The 21,960-nt window shown below is 46.5% G+C and overlaps 1 protein-coding gene across 7 annotated transcripts in view; it reads right to left on the bottom strand.

Annotated features, from left to right (window-relative positions):
* Nucleotides 1-9,646, bottom strand: part of VGLL1 (vestigial like family member 1) — a 30,483-nt gene extending 20,837 nt beyond the window's left edge. Inside the window, exons 1-2 of one of the 7 annotated variants that reach the window (XM_032331409.1) lie at nt 2,905-3,253; nt 2,090-2,297 (exon numbers count right to left, since the gene is read on the bottom strand). The gene's annotated coding sequence lies outside the window, so the exon portion shown is untranslated. Of the gene's footprint in view, nt 1-1,452; nt 1,726-2,089; nt 2,298-2,904; nt 3,254-9,538 lie in introns of those variants that run through there. The other 6 variants (XM_032331410.1, XM_032331412.1, XM_032331413.1 and 3 more) reach the window with 6 other exon arrangements.
* Nucleotides 9,647-21,960: the final 12,314 nt, after the last annotated feature.

Raw genomic sequence — 21,960 nt, 5'->3', positions numbered from 1 at the left:
CAATCTTTACAACTGTCAACACAGATACTATTATCCCCATTTTAGAGAGGAGCAAATCGGGGACCAGAAAGTTAAATGAACTGCCCATGCCTCACAGCTAGGGCTCTCTGGCTTCGATGTCTCTCCCTTCCCTGCCATTGCTGTCTACCCGGTGGGATTCCAAGAAGCCCTCTATGACCTTCAGTGTCCCCATGTATCAAATGTGAAGGCTTGACTTCTGATCTCTAGGGAACCCTGAACCAGCCCATAAGCCAGCCATCAGGCTTGTGGTTGGTTTTCTTCAGGGAAAGCAGACAGAACACCCGTTCAGGCTTAGCACCTCTGTCAGACTCATGGTTTTACTCCTAGAGATGCCAGTGGCCAGTGCTCCAGGCTCAGGCTTGACATGGCTTGCAAATCTATCTTGGTGGAGTCTCCCTGAAGCTACAAGGAAAGCAGCCGGCTGGACCCTTGGGACATCAGGGCCATGGAGCATGCCCTAGCCTCCTTGGGTAAGGACAACAGAGACCAGGCCACTGGCCACAGCCAGGAAAGGTTAGAGGGGGTGAAAGTCAGAGGCAATGTCTTATTCCCATCCCCTTCAGGGATCAGACTTTAGGCAACCTGGATCCTGATTAGGGTACAAGTGCTACCTCTCCCCAAACACAAAGACACACCTCCCAAAGGAGAACCATGGCTTACTTCTCTGGATCTTGCTCACAAGCAATTCTCCAGGCTGCACTGAGACCTCAGCGGAGAGGATATGTCTCTCGGGGATCCTGAGATTCTGAGAACCGTTATTGGCTACAGCCTTTGCAGAACTGCGTCTCCCCGCAACTCTGCAGAAACGTGGACAGTTCCATCCCCAAGAGAGCCTTCTGCGAGGGGCCTCGCAATGCAGGTGTGAATTGGCTGGGGTCTGGCTTAGGAGAAGGGGTGCTGCAAAGCTGGAACCAGGGGGAGGGGGGAGATAGCCGTGAGGCAGAGCAGGGGTGGGAGGGAGACTTTCCGGGAGAAAGTGATCATGTCCCAGCCCCTGGCTGATAGGGAAAGCCTCTTGGCACACAAAACCCTCAGGTCAAGGTTTGCCAGTTGCCAGCTGTGCAGTTAGAATAGCACAATTCCACGAGTGCCCCGCAGCTTGCAACCTTTCCCCAACGCGCAAACATTAAGGACACCTAGCACTCCAATTCGACCTCAAAATGATGCCCCAACTTCTGCACAAATATTCTAACATGGAATCCGGTGTCAGCAGTCTGGCCTCAACTCTACCACAGTCTGCCTGCAAGGACACGGTGACCGCCTCGGGCGTGGGGTGGGGTGTGGGAGAGGTGGCCACAGCGATCACTTGGAACGAAAGCCCCAAGGGGACCAGATTGTATCTCGGTGAGCAAAGCATCCCCTTGCCCTGATTCCTGCCCAGCTGACTCCCAATCCCTCCCCGGCCCCCCAGAAATAGCCAGTTTCTCCTACCTTAATTCCCGACCATCGATGGAGACAGCAAGATGCGACAGCTGAGCAAAAGTGAGTAGTGGTAATCGGAGTTGCCTGGACCCCCTAGGAGCAGCTCAGTGCTTACGGAACTAGGGCTGGGGATTTTGGACCCTCCCCTCGCTACTTTCTACCCTTCCAGCCTGGGCTATAGGAGGCATTTCCTGCTGGCTATCTATTAAGAATGCAGAAAATGCGCTCCAACAAGCCATTCGGGTTGGGCACCTGGAGGAATGAGGAAAATAGGTAGCTCTTTTTGATTTCTTTCTTTTTGCATTAAAAAAAAAAGCACTTAGTGATATCGTCTCTTAAAGCAGGCAGTCAGTTGTTTGCCAGGAACCACACACAGAGTCAATAACGTCTGAAACATCGGTTATGGGACCAGCCTCAGATTGATGACACCTTTACTCTCTCGGGAACTGGGCCAGTCTGGCTAATCACAACTTTCTCCCTCTCTCCCCAGGGGAAGAGAAGGGGATCCCGGACTCCTACAATTCTGGACGTGTCGCGGGCTTCCGTGGGCACCAGAGGGAGAGTGTGCATCTCTGAATCTGGGACAGAACGAAGCAGTTCAGGGATCACAGCTGGGAGGCTTGGAGCAGGAGGTCCTGACGCTCACCTTGAAAAATCTTCCAGATGACCTCAGGCCGTCCGAGACCCTGGAGCCGTTCTTTGCTTCATTCGTCTCTCCGTTTCAACAACAGTTCCCGAACTTTTAGGAAACATCTACTGTGGGCCTGGCACTGTTCTGGGAGTTCTGTTCTATAGTGAGTGAAACAGACCAAGCCTCTGCCTTCGCGGAAGAAACGTGCACACCGCTTATATGCCTGGGCGGTCGGGGTATGTACAGGTCAGATGGTAGGTACAACAAAGAGAAATTGACCGGGAAAATGAGGCAGGGAAGGGGAACATACAGGACCCTCGAGAAAGGCCTTTCCGACAGCGTGACATTTGAGCAAACCTTGTTGATATCTGCTTTCCTGGTAGCCAAAGGAATACCAAAAGCAGGCGGGGGCGCGCGCTTGGTCTGTTCTCAGAAGGGCGAGGAGGCCAACACGGCCAAAGAGGAGGGACGGAGGGACAGGTCTCACGGGCCCTGCTGAGACTTTTTAATTTTAAGATTTTATTTATTTATTTGACAGAGATCACAAGTAGACAGAGAGGCAGGCAGAGATGGGGAAGCAGGCTCCCCGCTGAGCAGAGAGCCCGATGCGGGGCTCGATTTCAGGACCCTGGGATCATGACCTGAGCCGAAAGCAGAGGCTTTAACCCACTGAGCCACCCAGGCGCCCCTCTGCTGAGACTTCTGATTTTTGCTCGCGGTGAAAAGGAAACCCACCGGAGGGTCTGGAGAAACCCATCAACAAATCCCAGAAGGGCTACCTTCAAAATGCATTCCAGCCTGTGCTTTCTCGCCACCTCCCCCAGGCTCACCTGAGTCTGGGCGCCTAACAGGGCTCCCTGCTTCAGTCCATTCACCTCAAGACAGCGCCAGGGATCGTTTTAGAAGACGCAGAGAATCCAGTCATTCCCAACAACTTCTCTTCCCACGTCTGGGCTACAAGGCCCCAAGGGAATGACCTGGCCCCCACTCCATCCGGACTGCACCAGCCTCCCCTTCACTCCTCCACTCCAGCCCCACAGGGCTCCTGGCCGTTCCTCGAATAGGGTCAACAACCTCCTGTCTTCCCCCTCCCATTTCCTCTCCCTGGGATGCCCATCCCCCACACGCCCTCTCCTCGCATTTACATCTCCGCTGAGCCGGCTGGTCCCAGAGGCCTTCTCCAACTGTCCCACCCAAGTCAGCAGACTCCTGTAGTCCCCGCCCTATTACCCCACTTCCCGATTCTTCGCAGCACTTTTCACTGCTTGACGTCATCTTGTGTGTTTCTTTCTTTCCAGTGTGTCTCCCCTTCTAAAATAATGCCTGGTATACAGTAGAGGGCTCAGTAAACATTGTTGAATGAAAGAATGAATGAGTGGCTGGGGAGAGAAATTATTCAATGACACAATTAAACGTACACCGGCAAGGCTACTAAGTCCATGTCTGGTACTAGAAGAGACTCTGATAAGAAGCCCTGACTTCATCAGGGAAGACTGGCTTCCCTGTGGGAATAATGCTGGGCCTGAGGCCTGAGAGGCTGAGAAAGGGTTAACCACACAAAGAGGGGAAATAGCTAGTGCAAAGGCCCTGTGGTGGGAGGGGCCTGGCAAATAGAGTGCTGGGGGAAAGGAAGCGGTGCTGGCCTTGGAGACAGCAGAGGGAGCACTATGTGAGAAATGAGCTAGAAAGTGATCAGGGGCCAGAGCCAGCCAGGCTTTGCAGGCCATATCCAGGAATTTTGTCTTTCTCCTAAGAATAAAAAGAACCCACTAAAGAGCTTGCTGGAGGTCTGCATGGAGGGGGCGTGGGAAAGGGAAGGGGGAGGCAAGTGACCTAAGCAGATGTGTGCTGACGTCATCAGTCTGGTTGTGGTATACAGAAAGGATTGGGGGATCCAATCTCACCCTGGTCTAGGGGAGAGCTGAAGGGAGCAGCATTGGGCGTTGGGGAAGGAAGGGGGTGGGTATAGAGAGAAGTTTCGGTGCTGAATCCGATCTAGGGGATGAGGGGTACCAAGGTTAATGCTGGTTTGGGGGTTGCATAACTTGATCGATTAGTGCGTCTTTCACCGAGCTATGAAACATTGTGAGAGAGTTCCTTCTTCAGGAGAGAGTGTTGATTTCAAGGGATCCTTGAGCCATCTAAGAAGACATGACAGCAGTCAGTGAGTGGAGAGAGAGGTCTGAGTTGGAGATCTAAATTCGGGGGCTGACAGTATATAGATGGCTATCAAAGCCTTGGGCTCTAACTCACCCAGGGAGTACAGAGAGTGAGCCATAAAGAACTAAGCTACTTTTAAAAATGAAGATAAAGAGAAACAAGACCAAGCCTTGTGTGACCACCACATTGATTGGCCAGGTAGACGGGGCGAGCCAGCAAACACTACTGAGAAGGAATGGCCAAGGAGGTGGCATAAAAGAGGGGAGGGCGTTAGCGTCCCCAAACCCAAAGAACAGTTTGCACGAGGGCAGAGCTGGTCACCTGCGTCCTTTGCTGCTGAGAATTGGGAGAACCTGGTGCCTGAAAATGTTCTGTTGGACTGAGTGGCATGGGGATCACATGTGATCTTTTTTTTTTTTAAGATTTTATTTATTTATTTGACAGAGAGAGATCACAAGCAGGCAGAGAGGCAGGCAGCAAGAAAGGAGGAAGCAGGCTCCCTGCTGAGCAGAGAGTCCGAAGCGGGGCTCGATCCTAGGACCCTGAGATCATGACCTGAGCTGAAGGCAGCGGCTTAACCCACTGAGCCACCCAGGCGCCCCTCACACGTGATCTTAATGAGGGACGTGTGCTGGAGCGATGAGGCTAGAAGCAGATGCAAGTGCGGGGGAGAGGAAAGCACAATGGTTAGGGTACTTTGCAGGACTTTGGAGGCAAAAAGGAGTAGAAAGATGGAGCAGAGTCTGGGGGTAGAGGAAGGAGCCCAATAGGTTTGTTGCTCTTTTTCCTTTTCTTAAAACATGTTTTTGAAGTAATCTCTGCACCCCCTGTGGGGCTCGAACTTACAACCCCAAGATCAAGAGATGAAGAGTCGCATGCTCCGCCCACTGAGCCAGCCAGGCGCCTCTGTTGTTCCTTTTTCTTAAAGGGATAGATTCCGATATGTTTAAAGGAACTAGTTAAACGCAAGAGGTTGAATATGCTACAAATAAGGTGTTACTAATAACAGAAAACACCGAAGAAAGCAGGAGAGGTTGGGGGTGACAGTCCTGGGGAAAGGATTGGCTTTAGATAGAAGGAGGGACTGTTCTGTTGTAAGGGGAGGAAAGGGCACAAGATGGGCACGGACATACGGAGTTTATCACCTTGGCACTTCTGGTAGATACTTATTTACTTATTTTTAGTGGTAGGGACATTGGACTGGGAAGCAAGGATCTGTCCCTCGAAATAGATCTGCAACCTTGGGGAAGGTATTTCTCATTTCTTTGCTCCTTTAAAGAGAGAGTACTCTATTAGGTGGTCTCCAAGGTTTAAGTAAACCAAGAATGTGAAACTCAAAATGGTAGAAAATTCACCACCTGGAGTGCTTATTTTTGCAGTTTTCAAAGGCAAGTGCTCAGGTTCAGTTCAAGGTGATGGAGAGAGTTAATGGATTTCATCTCATCTTCCTTCCAAAATGCCACTAAAATGCCAGAAGAAGTATAAAAGGAACAAATTCAGAGCAGTGCCGGGACACCAGAAAAGGTGTCACTAGCAGACCAGAGAAATGTAACAGCTGATAGTTATTCAGTGTTTCCAATGGGCCCCCCACAGCACTCAGCAATTTACATGTATTAAGCCATTTAAATAAGTCTACAAAATAGATAGTATTATTATCCAAATTGAAAGATGAGTAAACAGAGGGGGTGGGCAAAAAGGGGAAGGGGATTAAAAGATACAAACTTCCAGTATAAAATAAGTAAGTCGCCCAGGCAATATAGTTAATAATATTGAAACGACACTCTGTGGTGACAGACCATAGCTAGATTTATCACAGTGATCACAGCATAAGGTATATAAATGTTGTGTCACTATGTCGTACACCTGAAACTAATATATTTTTATGTCAATTACACTTCGACCAAAAAAAAAAAAAAAAGAAAAGAAAGAAAAAAAATGTTTGCTGATGCCAGGGTTAGCCCAATGAGGCAATATCAACAAAATAAAATTTAACACCGTAAAAACAATTAGTAAACAGAGCCACGGAGAGGATGAGTGTTGTTGTCCAAACGCTGTTAATATGGCCTTTCGAAAACAATAAGAAATTTCTGGAAATCCTAATGCAGGACCCACACCCTGCTAGTGCAAGAATAAGAGAAGGATATGGAGGAAATGATTATGAATCTTCCAAATAGAGCCCCAGAAAAAAGCTCTGGTTAGTAGGGGCTAGAGTGAGTCATGGAGCAGAAAAGCAGAGACGTTAGTTAAAGGTCTGCCAAGGCAAATGGGCCTTTCTCCAACTCGGTGCACAGTGTCTTGCTGTAGTTTTCACCCCTGGCTACTGCCAGTGAGAACAGCTTTCTAAATAAAGCACTTCTTATGCCCAGAGAGGGGACCCAGCATGGACTCTGTCATTGGAAAGAGGAGGGAGTGCCCAGGTAACTGGGGGGCGGGCCGGAAGAATGTCAAGACAAAAGGCATCTTGGCGAACAGTGAAATCCCCTGAAGCTCTTATGCGTCTGGTAAGACCCTGCAACCTGTTCCCTACCCGTGCTTCATAAACGGGAAGCCTCGGGTGGGCACGACCCCAACCACTGTCCTGCGTAGTTCTGCCCCATTCCAGAAATAAAAACTGCCAGGTGAACAGTGACCTTCACAACTGCAGAGGACCCCGAACCAACCAACAGCGTGGCAGAGAAAAACTAAGACAAAGGAGCAAAACCATTGAATTTTCAGGGAAAAGTTAATGTGGAAAGCATTTTAAAAATTCAAATCAGTGTCTTCAGAGAGGTCCAAGAGAATATTGCATTCATAGAACAAAGTCAGTGGGCTATGAAAAAGAAGTAACCAAGGAGACGGAGTATTTAAAATTGGTAACATAATTGCTGAAATACGATTAGCAATGGACATAACCTACAGTCTGTTTTAGTAACTTGGAAGCCCAAGTCCTGGAGATCGGTGAAACAATCTGTAATAAAGTACACAAGGGTTGGGGAGTGGGGGTGATCCTGGGTGGCTCAGTGGGTTAAGCCTCTGCCTTTGGCTCAGGTCATGATCTCAGGGTCCTGGAATCAAGCCCCAAATCAGGCTCTCTGCTCAGCGGGGAGCCTGCTTCCCTTCCTCTCTCTCTGCCTGCCTCTTTGCCGACTTGTGATTGCTCTCTCTGTGTCAAATAAATAAATTTTTTTAAAAAAGTACACAGGGGAAAGGTTCTTTATTATTTATTTATTTATATTTCTCTTTTAGAGAGAGAGGGAGCAGGGTAGAAGGGGCAGAGGGAGAAGGAGAGAGAGAATCTCAACCAGGCTCCATGCCCAGCACGGACCCCAACTCCAGGCTTGATCTCACAACCCTGAGATCACGACCCGAGCCAAAACCAAAAGAGTCAGGTGCTTAACCAACCACCCAGGCACCCTGAAAAGTTCATATTTTTAAGATTTCAAATCAGTAGAGAACAGATTGATTCATCCATCGATGGCATTGAGACAATTGCCAATTCACTTGGAGATGAATCAAGTTAGAGGCTTATCCTAAACCTCCATTATCCCCTTTCTCTTCTGCTTCTACTTCTCCATCCCTACTCTTTCCATCATCCTTCAAATATGCCCACGTATCTCTGCATTCCTCTGTTCCCCTTCAGCAACACTTCCTGAACTTGTTGTCCATGGCCGGTCACTATCTCTGCTTCCCCCACTTTCCTTTCACTCCTAAAACCTCTTTTTAAGGGGCGCCTGGGTGGCTCAGTGGTTTGGGCTGCTGCCTTTGGCTCGGGTCATGATCTCAGGGTCCTGGGATCGAGCCCCGCATCGGGCTCCCTGCTCCACAGGAAGCCTGCTTCCCTCTCTCTCTCTCTCTCTCTCTCTGCCTGCCTCTCTGCCTACTTGTGATTTCTGTCTGTCAAATAAATAAATAAAATCTTTAAAAAAAAAACCCTCTTTTTAAGGGAGACTGAACGTATTTGCACACTCACTCTGAGTGGTGGTGTGAGTTCTATGCCTTCTGGAGGGCAATTTGGCAGTATCAGTCAAAATGTAAAATACACTAGATTTATGATGCAGGAGAGCTACTTTATGAAGCCTATTTTAAGGAAATACTATAAAAAGTGCAAAAATAAACTTGCATTTAACAAAGACATATTTTTGATTTTAATGTTTCATTTTTTTTAAACAAGGCTCCCTATCTAATATGAGGCTTGAACTCACGACTGTGAGGCGGAGTCGCGCGCTCTACTGACTGAGCCAGCCAGGCATCCCAAAGACAGATTTCAGATTTATAACAAGACAATCCCAAGGCAACTGCAAGGTTTCTCCGTGATGAACACTGTTCATCTGCACGAACCTCCAGAGAGACTGATAACACTGTTGGTTTTTTGCTTAATTTAAAAACACGACCAAAAAATACAAAAATAAAAACAAGACAAAAAAACCAAACCAAAACAAGACAAAATTAGAGGCGTCTGGGTGGTTCAGTGGGTTAAGCATCTCCCTTTTTGGCTCAGGTTGTGATCCCAGGGTCCTAGGATCCAGGGGGAGCCTGCTTCTCTCTCTCCCTGCCACTTCCCCTGCTTGTGCTCTCTCTCTTTGTGTCAAATAAATAAATAGAATCCTTAAAAAAACCACACACACAAGATAAAATTAAACCAAGCTAAAGAATGTCCATCGATAGGGAGGTACAGCAAAACTTTCTTCATCTGATGGGCAGGGCCTATGGCTATTAAGGAAAGTTTTTCTGGAGGAGGTGAAGTGGATATTTATCTAAAGTATTTATTAAAATTTTATGGTAAGAAATGAAACATGCTCATCATGTTCCTCTCCTTTTCCCCTTTTATAAAACGAGTTAGGGAGCACCTGGCTGGCTCAGTGGGAAAAGCATGAGGCTCTTGATTCCACGATCGTTAAGTTCAAGCCCCGTGTTGGGTGCAGAGATTACTTAAAAAAAATATTCTTTGGGGCTCCTGGGTGGCTCAGTCCATTAAGTGCTTGGCTTGGGTATGATCCCAGGGTCCTGGGATGGAGTCCAACATTGGGCTCGCTGTTCAGTGGGAAGTCTGCTTCTCCCTCTCCCTCGGTCCCCAAATCATGTTTGCTCTCTCTCAAATAAATAAATAAAATCTTTAAACATAAAGTAATAATAAAATAAAAATAATTTTAAAATAAAGCAAAAAAAAATACACTTAAAAAGAAGTGTTACAAATGAATTAGGATTCCCATAATCTAAATTCACAATTCAGAAATAACCAAATCTTCACTCACCATATTTACTTACTACAACTAACACATCCATTAAGATTGCAAAAAAAAAAAAAAAAAAAAAAGATTACATTACCTGAAATCAGTGTTTCCTTGGAATGGTGGCCAGCACCATGGATGCGTTCATTACATTTATGTTAATAGCCAGTGTCAGTTGCCACATGACAAACTTAGTTTTAGCTGCCAAGACCACGAAAGAAACGTCCTTCAACTGCTCCTGGGTTTGGCATGCCCCAAACTTATACATTGTTGCGGTTCACATACCTCTCCAGTGAAGCTTTTCCTGACCTCCTCCCCAGAGAAGGGATCTGCGCTTCTTTAGGTCGCACTGGTCTCAGCTCAGACTCCTAGCAAGACCAGCAGCAGGAGTTGCACCTGGGAGCTTGTCAGAAAAGCGGAATCTCAGACTCTGCCCCAGACCAACTGAATCACAGTCTCTGGGGAGCGAGTCCACTGTTCCCTAGTCCTTTGGGTTTTACATGCTAATGCTTAAGAAGCACCGACCTGAGAGCACTTCACCAGAGCCTCAACAGTCTCTGAGCACAAATGAGGTCATGTTGACATTAGTGCTCAAAGAATCTGAGCTCCCTCTATTTGCAGGACTCCCAGGTCCTTTCCGGGTCTGCTTCTTCCCCCACCCCCAGTGTCTCTGGGAGTCCCGAGGGTGTGCTCCTCCTTGCACTAGAAGCGATGGGAGGCTGCTTCTCGCCTCTGTAGGGCCAGATCTCCACGGCTATTCAGCGCACGACTTTTAAGCAGACAGTTCTGCACAATCCACTTAAAAGCTAGTTCGGTCCCCAACGTGAGCGAATGTACAAAATGTGTTTTGGCCTGGTAGGGTGAGATGAGAGAACTGCTGGACATGAGGCCGGGCTCTATGTGATGCTGGCCACCGGACAGCCCGCATCGATCCAGGGAAGTGGCCAGCCAAAGGCTGCTTGATTGCATCCCTCCCACTGAAATAGCCTACCCTAGGGCTTCAGCTCCGCGATTATTCTCTTCTCCCGCACCTTCCTTCCTCCCTTCTGCAGCATCCCAGCAGCATACAATGTGATTTAATATAACCCACTTAAAAAAAAAAAAAAATTTCCCGTGCTGGTCTGGCAAGTAAAAAGTTTGGAGCCACCACTCTGTCCTAACAGCAAGCAAAGAGCTGAACCAACTGAAAAATTAACAACTCTTCTTAGAGATTCACTAGAGAAGGGAGGTCACAGAGCACACTGCTGCTCTGAAAACTAGAGAGACGGGCAGACAAATACAGAGAGTCACAACTTACTGGAGCAGATAGCTCCAAGGGAAGCAGCGCTGGGCAGGAAACCCTGCCGTGTAATTGACACATGGCATAATTGACACATGACTGGAGGCTGGAGGTTTTGGAAACCAAAAACTCCAGGGGAACCCAGTCATCGGCGGAACCCCACAATTCTGTGAGGTGTAGCTCTTGGAGCTTGATCAGGTTCTCACACTGCCTATCCGAGAAAAATCCCACCTCCTGCCTCTGGCAGGGGGAGGGGGGGACTAACCACTTTGAACACATCAGAGCGTCCTGGGTTCTTTGTTTGCTTTCTGCTTTTTCTTAACAAGGTCTGCCCTCCAGAGAAGCAAGTTATTAGTGTTTTCATCGGAGCCTAACCGACCTGGGGGAAGGGAAAGTTGACTCTTGAACAACGTGGGTTGGAACCACACAGGTCCACTTACACATGGATTTTTTTTTTTTGTCACAAAATACTACATTACTGGAACTGTGTTTTCGCTTTCTTATGAATTTCTTTTTTTTTCTTATGATTTTCTTAGCAACATTTCCCCCTCTCTAGCTGTACTTTATTGAAAGAATACAGTTTATAATACACATTTTATAATTTTAATATTTTAACTTTTTTTTAAAGATTTTATTATTTATTTATTTGACAGAGAGAGATCACAAGTAGGCATAGAGGCAGGCAGAGAGAGTGAGAGGAGGAAGCAGGCTCCCTGCGGAGCAGAGAGCCTGATGCGGGACTCGATCCCAGGACCCTGAGATCATGACCTGAGCCGAAGGCAGCGGCCCAACCCACTGAGCCACCCAGGCGCCCCTATTTTAACATTTTATTTTTATTTTTATTTTTTTTAAAGATCCCATTTATTTATCAGAGGGGGGGAGGAGAGAGCGAGCACAGGCAGACAGAATGGCAGGCAGAGGCAGAGGGAGAAGCAGGCTCCCTGCTGAGCAAGGAGCCCGATGTGGGACTCGATCCCAGGACCCTGGGATCATGACCTGAGCCGAAGGCAGCTGTTTAACCAACTGAGCCACCCAGTTTATAATACACCATACAAAATGTGTGTTAATTGACTTCATTTTGTTGGTAAGGCTTTCAGTCAACAGGAGGCTACTAATAGTTAAGTTTTGGGAGAATGAGGGGTACATGGCCGGCTCAGTCAGTGGAACACATGACTCTTGATCTCGGGGCTGTGGGTTTGAGCCCCACGTTGGGTGTGGAGATGACTTAAAAGAATATGAAATCTTTTTAAAAAGAAAAGACAAGAAGAAATTACAAGACATATTAAAAGGCACAAGGCAGTTGGAAGAGACAGGACGAACAGACCCAGAGTCAGATGTGGAAGGAATGTTGCAAGGCTGAAGACTCCTTACCCAGGCGCCTGGCTTTAAATATCATCTCTATGCTGAAGTCACCAAATTGAAATCTCCAGCTCTGACTTCAACCCGGAGCTTTAAAGTCGTATCAGATTGCCTGTTTGGCATCTCCTACCGATGTCATATAGACATCTCACACCATGTGGCTGGGACGGAAGCCCTCGATCCTCCTCTCTGCGAACCCAGCCCTTTCCCAGTCTTCCCTCCTATAGCCAGGAGCACCAGCAGTCACTCACTTGGCCAGGACAAAATCCTAGAAAGTCATCTTGATTCTTCTCTTGCTCTCAATCCCCACACCCACTCCATCAGCGAGTGCAGTCACCTCTACCTCCAAACTATCTGCAGAATGAATGCAATAGCTTCTCGCCGTCTCTGCTGCTAGCTATCTCGTCTGAACCACCATCACTGGTCACCCGGACCCCTGTCCTCTCCTCCATTGTTCTCCCTCTTTCCATTCGCAGTGATTTTATTTTATTTTATTTTATTTATTTTTTTAAGTAATGTCTACACCCAATGTGGGGCTTGAACTCATGAACCCAAGATCCAGAGATGCACGCCCTACCAACTGAGCCGGCCAGGTGCTCTACAATGATCTTTCTGAAGTATAAACCAGATCACGTCGCTCATCTGCCTAAAAGCACAAAAGCCTTTCTCTTGTACAGTCTGTTTGCTATGGTGTGTGTTTCTTTGGTGGGAATTACGGAATAAGCAAATAAGCGATAGGGGACGGATGTTGTTGGAACACGGAAACTGTGCTGGTTCACATGCTGTTTTTCTAGCGTGGCAACATTCAAGGCAATCTGTGGCAAATTTCCTCACCATTTTTATTTATTTATTTATTTATTTGACAGGCAGAGAGGCAGGCAGAGAGAGAGGAGGAAGCAGGCTCCCTGGTAAGCAGAGAGTCCTATGCAGGGTTTGATCCCAGGACTCTGGGAGTTAAGCCTCTCCCTGGAAGGCAGAGGCTTAACCCACTGAGCCACCCAGGTGCCCCAAATTTCTTCACCATTAAAAAGAAGGCCTTAGCAATAGAGGAAGACCCCCAAGAAGAAAGCAGGAAATCTACAGAGACCTTCCTTTAGCACTAGTGTGGCTGTCTAACTTACTGGTTTCGATAATGGCTATGGTCCCTTCCATGGGAAGCTAGCTCTCGAAGCTGTAAGGGTATAAAGGTAGAGATGTAAAGGGTCTAAAGGTATATCTCTCATATTAAAGTGATGAAAAGTAACAAAGCCTATGTCCTGGGTTGTTTATTTAATTTCAGTGAAAATGGTCTCTATTCGGAGGGAAAGCCCTCCAGGATTCCACCGTGGAAGAGGAAGCTGACCCAAGGTTGAAGGCTGGCTGGGATCCAGGGCACAAGGACCATCAGAGGTAAAATACCTCTATCCGAGATATTATTATTACTGGAAGTGGCCTTGTTCTTCTTAATGCTTTGGTTACCCTGTTCTATGGGGTTTTTTTAAGGTTATATTTATTTGACAGAGATCACAAGTAGGCAGAGAGACAGGCAGAGAGATAGGAGGAAGCAGGTTCTCCGCTGTGCAGAGAGCCCGATGTGGGGCTCGATCCCAGGACCCTGGGATCATGACCTGAGTTGAAGGCAGTGGCTTAACCCACTGAACCACCCAGGCGCCCCCTGTTCTATAGGTTTTGAAGTGGTTTACCTTAATCTTATGTTTTCCCTAAACCCTATTATTTTTAGCAAACGCTTGAGCAGCATGCCAGCTTTTTCAGAATCATCATTATAAGGGAAACACCTGTACTTACAAAACCCAAGCTTCTTAACGTCCTCATTCTCCACACTGTCGCTACCTCCAGAATGTGTCCTGAACCCAGTAATTTCTCACCACTTCCGCAGCTATGACCCTAGTCCAAACCGCCATCTCCGCTTGCCTGGACTACCAAAACAGCCTCCTGTCTACTCTTTCTTCCAGTTCATTCTCTGCACAGCAGGTAAAAAGACCCCATTGAAACAGAAATCCACTCTGTTTACAAATCAGCTCCTGGGGCGCCTCGGTGGCTCAGTCGGTTAAACATCTGACTGTTGATTTCAGCTCAGGTCTTGTTCACAGCGTGGTGAGATGGAACCCAGCATCAGGCTCCATGCCCACCCAGAATGGAGCCTGATTAAGGTTCTCTCCCTTCTTCTCCCTCTGTCCCTTCCCCTTAAATGAATGAATGAATGAACGAATGAATGAATATATAAAAATTCACTCTGTAATGGCATCCCATGCCATTCCCAACAAACCCAGGCTCTTTCCACGGCTCTCAAGCCATGCCTCAGAGTCTTTTCGTTTGTTATTCTCTCTGTCCATAACCAACTTCCCCAGCTCTTCACCTGGCAGCTTGTTTTTCATCATTTAAGTGCATGTTTCTCATGCATTTAAATGTCATCACCTCAGCAATCATCCCTTCTTAGCACTCCGAGGAATGTTCTCTCTACCAAATCATCAGTAGCAAATCACCCTGATTTGATTTGTTTCCAGTATTATCTGAATATACCTTTTTTAAAAAAAGATTTTTTAACATATTTGAGAGAGAGAGAGCAGGAGCAGGGGGAGGGGCAGAGGGAGAGGGAGAAGCAGGCTCCCCACCGAGCAGGGAGCCGGATGCGGGGCTCCATCCCAGGACCCTGAGATCATGACCCGAGCCAAAGTCAGAGGCTTAACCAACCGAGGCACCCAGGTGCCCTCTGAATTTATTTTTAAAAAATACATGGGTAAGGGGCACCTGGGTGGCTCAGTGAGTTAAAGCCTCTGCCTTCAGCTCAGGTCATGATCCCACAGTCCTGGGATCGAGCCCCACATCGGGCTCTCTGCTCAGCCGTGAGCCTGCTTCCTCCTCTCTCTCTGCCTACTTGTGATCTGTCAAGTAAATAAATACAAATCTTTAAAAAAAAAAAATACATGGGTAGGGCGCCTGGGTGGCTCCATGGGTTAAAGTCTCTGCCTTTGGCTCAGGCCATGATCCCAGGGTCCTGGGATCGAGTCCCGCATCGGGCTCTCTGCTCAGCGGGGAGCCTGCTTCCCCTCCTCTCTTTCTCTCTGCCTCTCTGCCTACTTGTGATCTCTGTCAAATAAATAAATTTTTAAAAAATTTAAAAAATAATAAAAGTCACCTGTTCTTTAAAAAAAAATACATGAGTATTTTCTATTTCTCTCCCAATTCCCTCTTCTTAAACCCTGTATTCCCAGACCTAAAACAATGTCTGGCTTGTAGTTTGGATTCACTGCATGAATTAGCAGATGAACTAATACTTCAGAAAGTGTTTGTTATTTTTTTTTTAAGATTTTATTTATTTATTTGGCAGACAGATCTCAAGTAGACAGAGAGGCAGGCACAGGGAGAAGGGGAAGCAGGCTCCTTACTGAGCGGAGAGCCCGATGCGGGGCTCTATTCCAGGACCCTGAGATCATAACCTGAGCTGAAGGCAGAGGCTTAACCCACTGAGCCACCCAGGTGTCCCTGGCTTTTGTTTTTTTTTTCCTTTAAGATTTTTTTTCAAGTCATCTCTACATCCAGTGTGGAGCTGGAATTCAGTCCCATTATCTCTGTCATCATTCTGAGTGATTTCAACATCTAAGTGAAACTGGAGATGAAGTTCACTGCTTTGGTATTAAGACAGTGAATTTGTGGGGTGCCTGGGTGGCTCAGTGGGTTAAAGCCTCTGCCTTCGGCTCGGGTCATGATCCCAGGATCCTGGGATCGAGCCCCACATCGGGCTCTCTGCTCAGCAGGGAGCCTGCTTCCTCCTCTCTCTCTGCCTACCTCTCTGCCTACTTGTGATCTCCGTCTGTCAAATAAATAAATAAAATCTTTTAAAAAAATACAGTGAATTTGTAACAGAAATATCAGTAAATATATAAATGAAATACAGTCTTCTTGCCAACTGGTCCAAATCTCTACGGTAGCGTTGGCATCTGCATTTAAAACTCTGGCTCTCATTTCTTCATTGTCATCAAAGATGAAGATAGTTCCAGTGGCTAATGATAATGTGTCTTGTCAGACTGGATAGGACCCCAATGAGTCTGTAAAGTCATGGAATTTTGGTAAAATTTTCCTGTTTGCAGAGCAGGTAGAGGGAAAAAATGGCAGGGAAGAAGACCGTAGGGAAGGCAGAGAATCAAGTAATTTTATTTTATTTTTAAAGATTTTATTTATTTATTTGACAAACAGAGATCAAAAGCAGGCAGAGAGGCAGGCAGAGAACGAGGAGGAAGCAGGCTCCCTGCTGAGCAAACAGCCTGATGTGGGGCTTGAGCCCAGGACCCTGAGATCATGACTTGAGCCAAAAGCAGAGGGTTTAACCCACTGAGCCACCCAGGCGCCCAGTCATTTTATTTTTTCCTTAAAGATTCCATCTATTCATTTGAGAGAGAACACAAGCAGGGGAGACCGGAAGAGGGAGAAGCAGGTTCCCCACTAAGCAGGGAGCCCCACACAGGGCTCGATCCGAGGACCCTGGGATCATGACCTGTGCTGAAGGCAGTTGCTCAACTGACGGAGCCACCCAGGTGTCCCCGAATCAAGTCATTTTAGGAATCAAATCAAGGTATTTTCCAAAGTAAATTGTACCTAATTCATTTAAGAAAGACATTTTATACCCCGTAAGATTTCCAGAAATGTGGATTCCATAAGCTCCTCTCTGAGAGGTCCTAGTGATTGTTAGAAAGCTTCACATGTCTTACCAAGACCTTTTGCTATAATTCAAACCCAGTTTCCCATGAAGATAACTAAGAAGAATATAATAAAACTGTACTAATATAATCTTCATGTCCCCAGATAGTGATTAACTTTACCAGTGAGCCTTGTATGTTCCAAATCTTATCTCATTGGTGTAATATTATAGATAATTGTTATTACTCCCTTTGCCTTGCCCTACTTAAACTTCTGCACATTTCTCGAAAAATGCGGGGCTCCTCATGGAATACAACCTAGACAGGATGATTATTCCCAAATCTGGAAAGGTATTTGTTGTCTGTTACATGTCAGTCACTGCCGTAGGCACTGGAGAGACAGCAGAGGCCGGGAGAAAGCCTGGCTGTCATGGGGCTTGCATACTCCTAGGGCGAGGGATAAACATATAAGCCAGATAGTGTTAGAGTGTATAACTGCTCTGAAGAAGCTTCCACCGTGGATACATGGAGAGGGAGCTGGGTGGAGAAAAGGGGTGGGGTACCATAGATAGGATGGTCAGGATTTCTAAGTAGGTGAGACTTAAAGCGGTCTGAAGGATGACAAAGACGCAGCTTGGCTGGGGCAAAGGCATCCCAGGCTGAGGCACGTGCAAAGGTCCTGAGATTAGGATGAGAAACAGCTAATCATGCCACTGAAGGGTGGTGTGCTAGGGAGAGTCCCTCTGCAATGAGTCTGGAGGGGTAGGCCAGCAGGGGCTCTCTGAGCTGCATGGGCAGGCCACAGTAAGGAGTTTGGATTGTTTTCCAAGAGCTACTGGAACACAGGAATGGAATGCTATCGGGGCATTATAGGCAGTGACTGGAAATTAAGGAAATTCATCGAAGGGGACAAGAGTGCAAATGGGGAGCCCAGCTCAGAAGTTCTCTGATGGCTGATGGTGCTTCCTGCTACTGTGGTAGAAGCGGGACGTGGGGGGAAGTATTCAGAGTCTGGCTGTTTTTGGATTTAGAAGCCCCAGCAGGGCTTGGGTGTGGGGTATGAAGGAGACCAAGAAATCAAAGACGATTCCTAGATTTTTGGTTTGCACAGCTGGGCTCCTGAGGTGGGAAGACTGGGGAGAACAGGATTGTTTACTTCAACACTGAAACCACCAGGAATGGTAACAAGGTAGTGATGAAGCCAATGAACTTCTTCGCTGATGATGAGTGAGAGTATGCAAGTATGTCCATAGCATAAATGAATTCATTCAACAACTATTGAATGAACCTCTATTATGTGGCAGGCACTGTTCTAGGCTCTCGAAATGATATTGCTGGACAAATGCCACATTTCTGCGGGGTTGCGTTGTCCGTGCCCAATCCTGCCTTCATCCCTGCCGCCCTACCTCCTCTAGTATGTTAACAGGCATGCAGTAGCCTAATCTCTACTTGCTAATTGATTGAACCAAATTATATTAAACAGATGCTTACAGTAAGTGTAAATACACTGAACCAATAGTCGAACACTACTTGTATCTCTGTATGTGATATCAAGTACAGCAGAAAGGGAAGAGTGATATCAAAAGCATTGAAGTAATATATAAATTTTTTAAGATCCTAATCTATAATTTCTTAAGAATCCCCAATAAACCAAAGTTATGGGTGGTCTGGCTGGTTCAGCTGGTAGAGCATGCAGCTCTTGACCTTGGGGTCCTAAGTTAGAGCCCCATGTGTGTGTGGGGATGTAGATTAAAGAAAACAAAACAAAACAAACAAAAAACACCCCAAAGTTTACATTGCTTAAAAGCAGTATAATATACTTTGAGAGGGGCACCTGGGTGGCTCAGTGGGTTGAGCCTCTGCCTTCGGCTCAGGTCATGATCTCAGGGTCCTGGGATCGAGCCCCACATCAGGCTTTCTGCTCAGCAGGGAGCCTGCTTCCCCCCTCTCTCTCTGCCTGCCTCTCTGCCTACTTGTGACCTCTGTCTGTCAAATAAATAAAAAAATTAAAAAAAACATAAATAAAATACTTTGAGAAAATAAGAGGTCAAGCTGTCACATATTCAACTTTAGACTTATAGCTGAGTCTAGAAATTTGACATTGATGCCGCAGGTTTATCATCACGATTATTTAAATTTAATTTCTACGCAAAAGTTGGAAGTAGCAGATCAAAAAAATGCTTGTTTAATTTTAAGCAGATTAAAAAATATTTTTTAGTAACCTCTGTACTCAGTGTGGAGCTTGAAATTATGGCTTCCCAGATCAAGTCACAGGCCTCCCCCCTCAAGTGAGCCAGTCAGGCATCCCCAGGTTTTATTTTTTTCATTCCAGTATAGTTAACATACAGTGTAATATGAGTTTCAGGCGTACAATACAGGGATTCAACACTTCCATACATCACCCCATGCTCATCACAAGTGTGCTCCTTAATCCCCCTCCCCCTCCCTCTGGTAACCATCAGTTCTCTATGGTTAAGAGTCTGTTTCTTGCTTTGTCTCTCTCTCTCTCTTTTTTTTTTTTTTGCTCATTTTTGTTTCTTTTATTTTTAAGATTCTATTTATTTATTTGACAGAGATCACAAGTAGGCAGAGAGGCAGGCAGAGAAAGGGAAGCAGGCCCCCTGCTGAGCAGACAGCCCGAAGCGGGGCTCGATCCCAGGACCCTGAGATCATGACCTGAGCCGAAGGCAGAGGCTTAACTCACTGAGCCGCCCAGGCGCCCCTCATTTTTGTTTCTTAAACATCAGTGGAGTCATATGGTATTTGTCTTTCTCTAATTTTGATTATTCTCCAGCTCCATTCATGTCAGTGCAAATGGCAAAATTTCATTCTTTAAAAAAAAAAGAGAGAGATTTTATTTCTTTATTTCACACACAGAGAGAGAGAGACAGCCAGAGAGGGAACACAAGCAGGGAGAGTGGGAGAGGGAGAAGCAGGCTCCCCGCCGAGCAGGGAGCCCATGCGGGAGGGCCTCCATCCAGGACCCTGGGATCATGACCTGAGCCACCCAGGGGCCCCAGATTTTATTCTTTTTTTATGGCTGAAGAATATTCCATTGTATTTATATGTTACACACACACACACACACACACACACACACACACACACACCCGGCACTTCTCTATCCATTCCTCAGTCGATGGACACTTGGCCCGCTTCCATATCTTGGCTACTGTAGATAATGCTGCTGTAAGCATAGGGGTGCACGTATCCCTTTGAATTAGTGTTTTTGTATTCTTTGGGTAAATGCCCAGCAGTGCGATTGCTGGGTCATAGGGGAGCTCTATTTCCAACTTTTTGAGGACCCCCCTGTCCTGTTTTCCAGAGTGGCTGCACCAGCTTGCATTCCCACCAACAGTGGAGGAGGGGTCCCCTTTCTCTGCATCCTCGCCAACACCTGCTGTCTCCCGTGTTGTTTTTAGCCATTCTGACAGGTGTGAAGACATGCTTTCTGCTTAGAGCTTTACTCTTCTCATATCACCACTGCTATTTCAGCAGAAGCATGAAGAAGCGGTGGAAATGCTGGCAGTGGCCAAGCTCCCTCGGTGCGGCGGCCCCTCAAACTTTCCTTACCCAGCCCGGGACCAGCAGCACACCTTACTGTCATGGTCTGGAAGTTTCCTCAGAGAATGGGACTACGAACACGCGCTGCCCTGCTTTTGGTCTCTGTGTGCGTGTAATGCGTCAGACATCCCACGACAGCGGAATCCTCTTGGTTCTGAACGAAAAGACACATCCGTGGGACTCGGTTTCTAAGTTTACCTCAAAGTAAACTTCAAACCACGAAGTATTTTTCTCAAACAGCTGTTTCTCAAACAGCCGTGATAACTGGTGTCCAGTATTTCAGGCTGTCTGCAGTTCTGGACTTGTGATTTTTATGAAGGGCTAATTGTAATTTTGTTTTCGTACATCGGACTAGTATTTTACTTAGAGATCAACAAGGCGGTCATGTAAATGAGGTGTGGTTAAGAGGCAAAATCATCCGAGCGGTCTATATTAAATGAAGTCACTGTCTAAACAGCAACAAAACGGCACGCAGCTTGTGAGACTCCATTAAGGAAAAGCTAGTATCTAAGAATACTGGCTAATACTCACAAGGGGCACATTTAAAAGTCTCTTCCTACTCCCCAAGCCCCGGCTTTGCTCAAATGAATTAAGAGCACTTTTGGGCATTCCTTTGAAATGGTGGGTTTACTTAAAGATTCACATTATTTGAGAAAGGCATATTCAGAAAACCTGCTAACTCCTACCAGGTCTCCAAGCCTCAGAATACCCAAATTATTGATACCAGAAAAATAATTTCTCTTAAAAGGAAGAGGCAGTGGCTTCCAAATGGACCAGATTTGGCCCCCTGGGGCTTCAGAAAGAGCCCAGGGTTATTATCACGGAAGGAGAGAAACAGAGAACTTTGCAAGAAATTACTCCAAATTTGCCCTGTCAGGTTTCTTTTGTAGAAAGCAGGAATAACTTCAAATATCTTGTGAATATTGCAAGGCCGGTAAGATCTTGCTCTCCTAATGTGGAGTTTTCTGAGTTTACTCCTACGCAAGACACTCAAGACAGCAGGGCACTCGTGCCCTGTGAAGGCATCCGTCCCTCCTGGTTCATGCCTTCTGATGGGATACGTTATTGGATATTTACAGAAGCAACATAGTCTTAAGGAACATCAAGGGTAGACTGTCATGTAATTGTTGGGCTTTGCTGTGCTTAAAACCCACCCCTTGGATTGTTGTTCTTTTGCTACCAGGACATGTTGCCTCACAAAAACCTCCATCATCAGGACAAGTAAGACCCAGCTACTTAAGAAACGGGTGACTGTGTGTGTGTGGATGACGCTTAAGTCTGTCAATATCACCTCTGAGATCATTTACCGTTTGACAGCTATTTGTGATGTTTGCTTCCAGGGTGTTCATATAGAAAGAGCACGAGTATTTCCTATCCATCAAATTAATGAGGAGAGCAAATTTAGAAAGGAAACAGCTTCCTTCTAACGGTCTTGGGAGTTCACCTGTGTTGTAATGTGTTCCCACCATTGAGTATGGAAGGGAAGCTGCAGCCCACCCCTCAAGAAACCAATCCTCCAATAAAGGGAATGTGTAAATGCTTCTGGCTTATACCTTTAAAGGGAACAAGAGTTTGGTCTGCCACTTTTTTGTATTTACCTTTCTTTAGCTCTTATGGATTTGTCCTTGGTGAAAATGTCCAGATTTTTTTTTAAGATTTTATTTATTTGACAGAGAGAGAGAG

This window comes from Mustela erminea, chromosome X (genome assembly GCF_009829155.1).
Source record: "Mustela erminea isolate mMusErm1 chromosome X, mMusErm1.Pri, whole genome shotgun sequence".
Taxonomy (NCBI): Eukaryota; Metazoa; Chordata; class Mammalia; order Carnivora; family Mustelidae; genus Mustela; species Mustela erminea.
The sequence above is the reverse complement of the archived record's forward strand: the minus strand, read 5'-3'. Positions and strand labels throughout refer to the sequence as shown.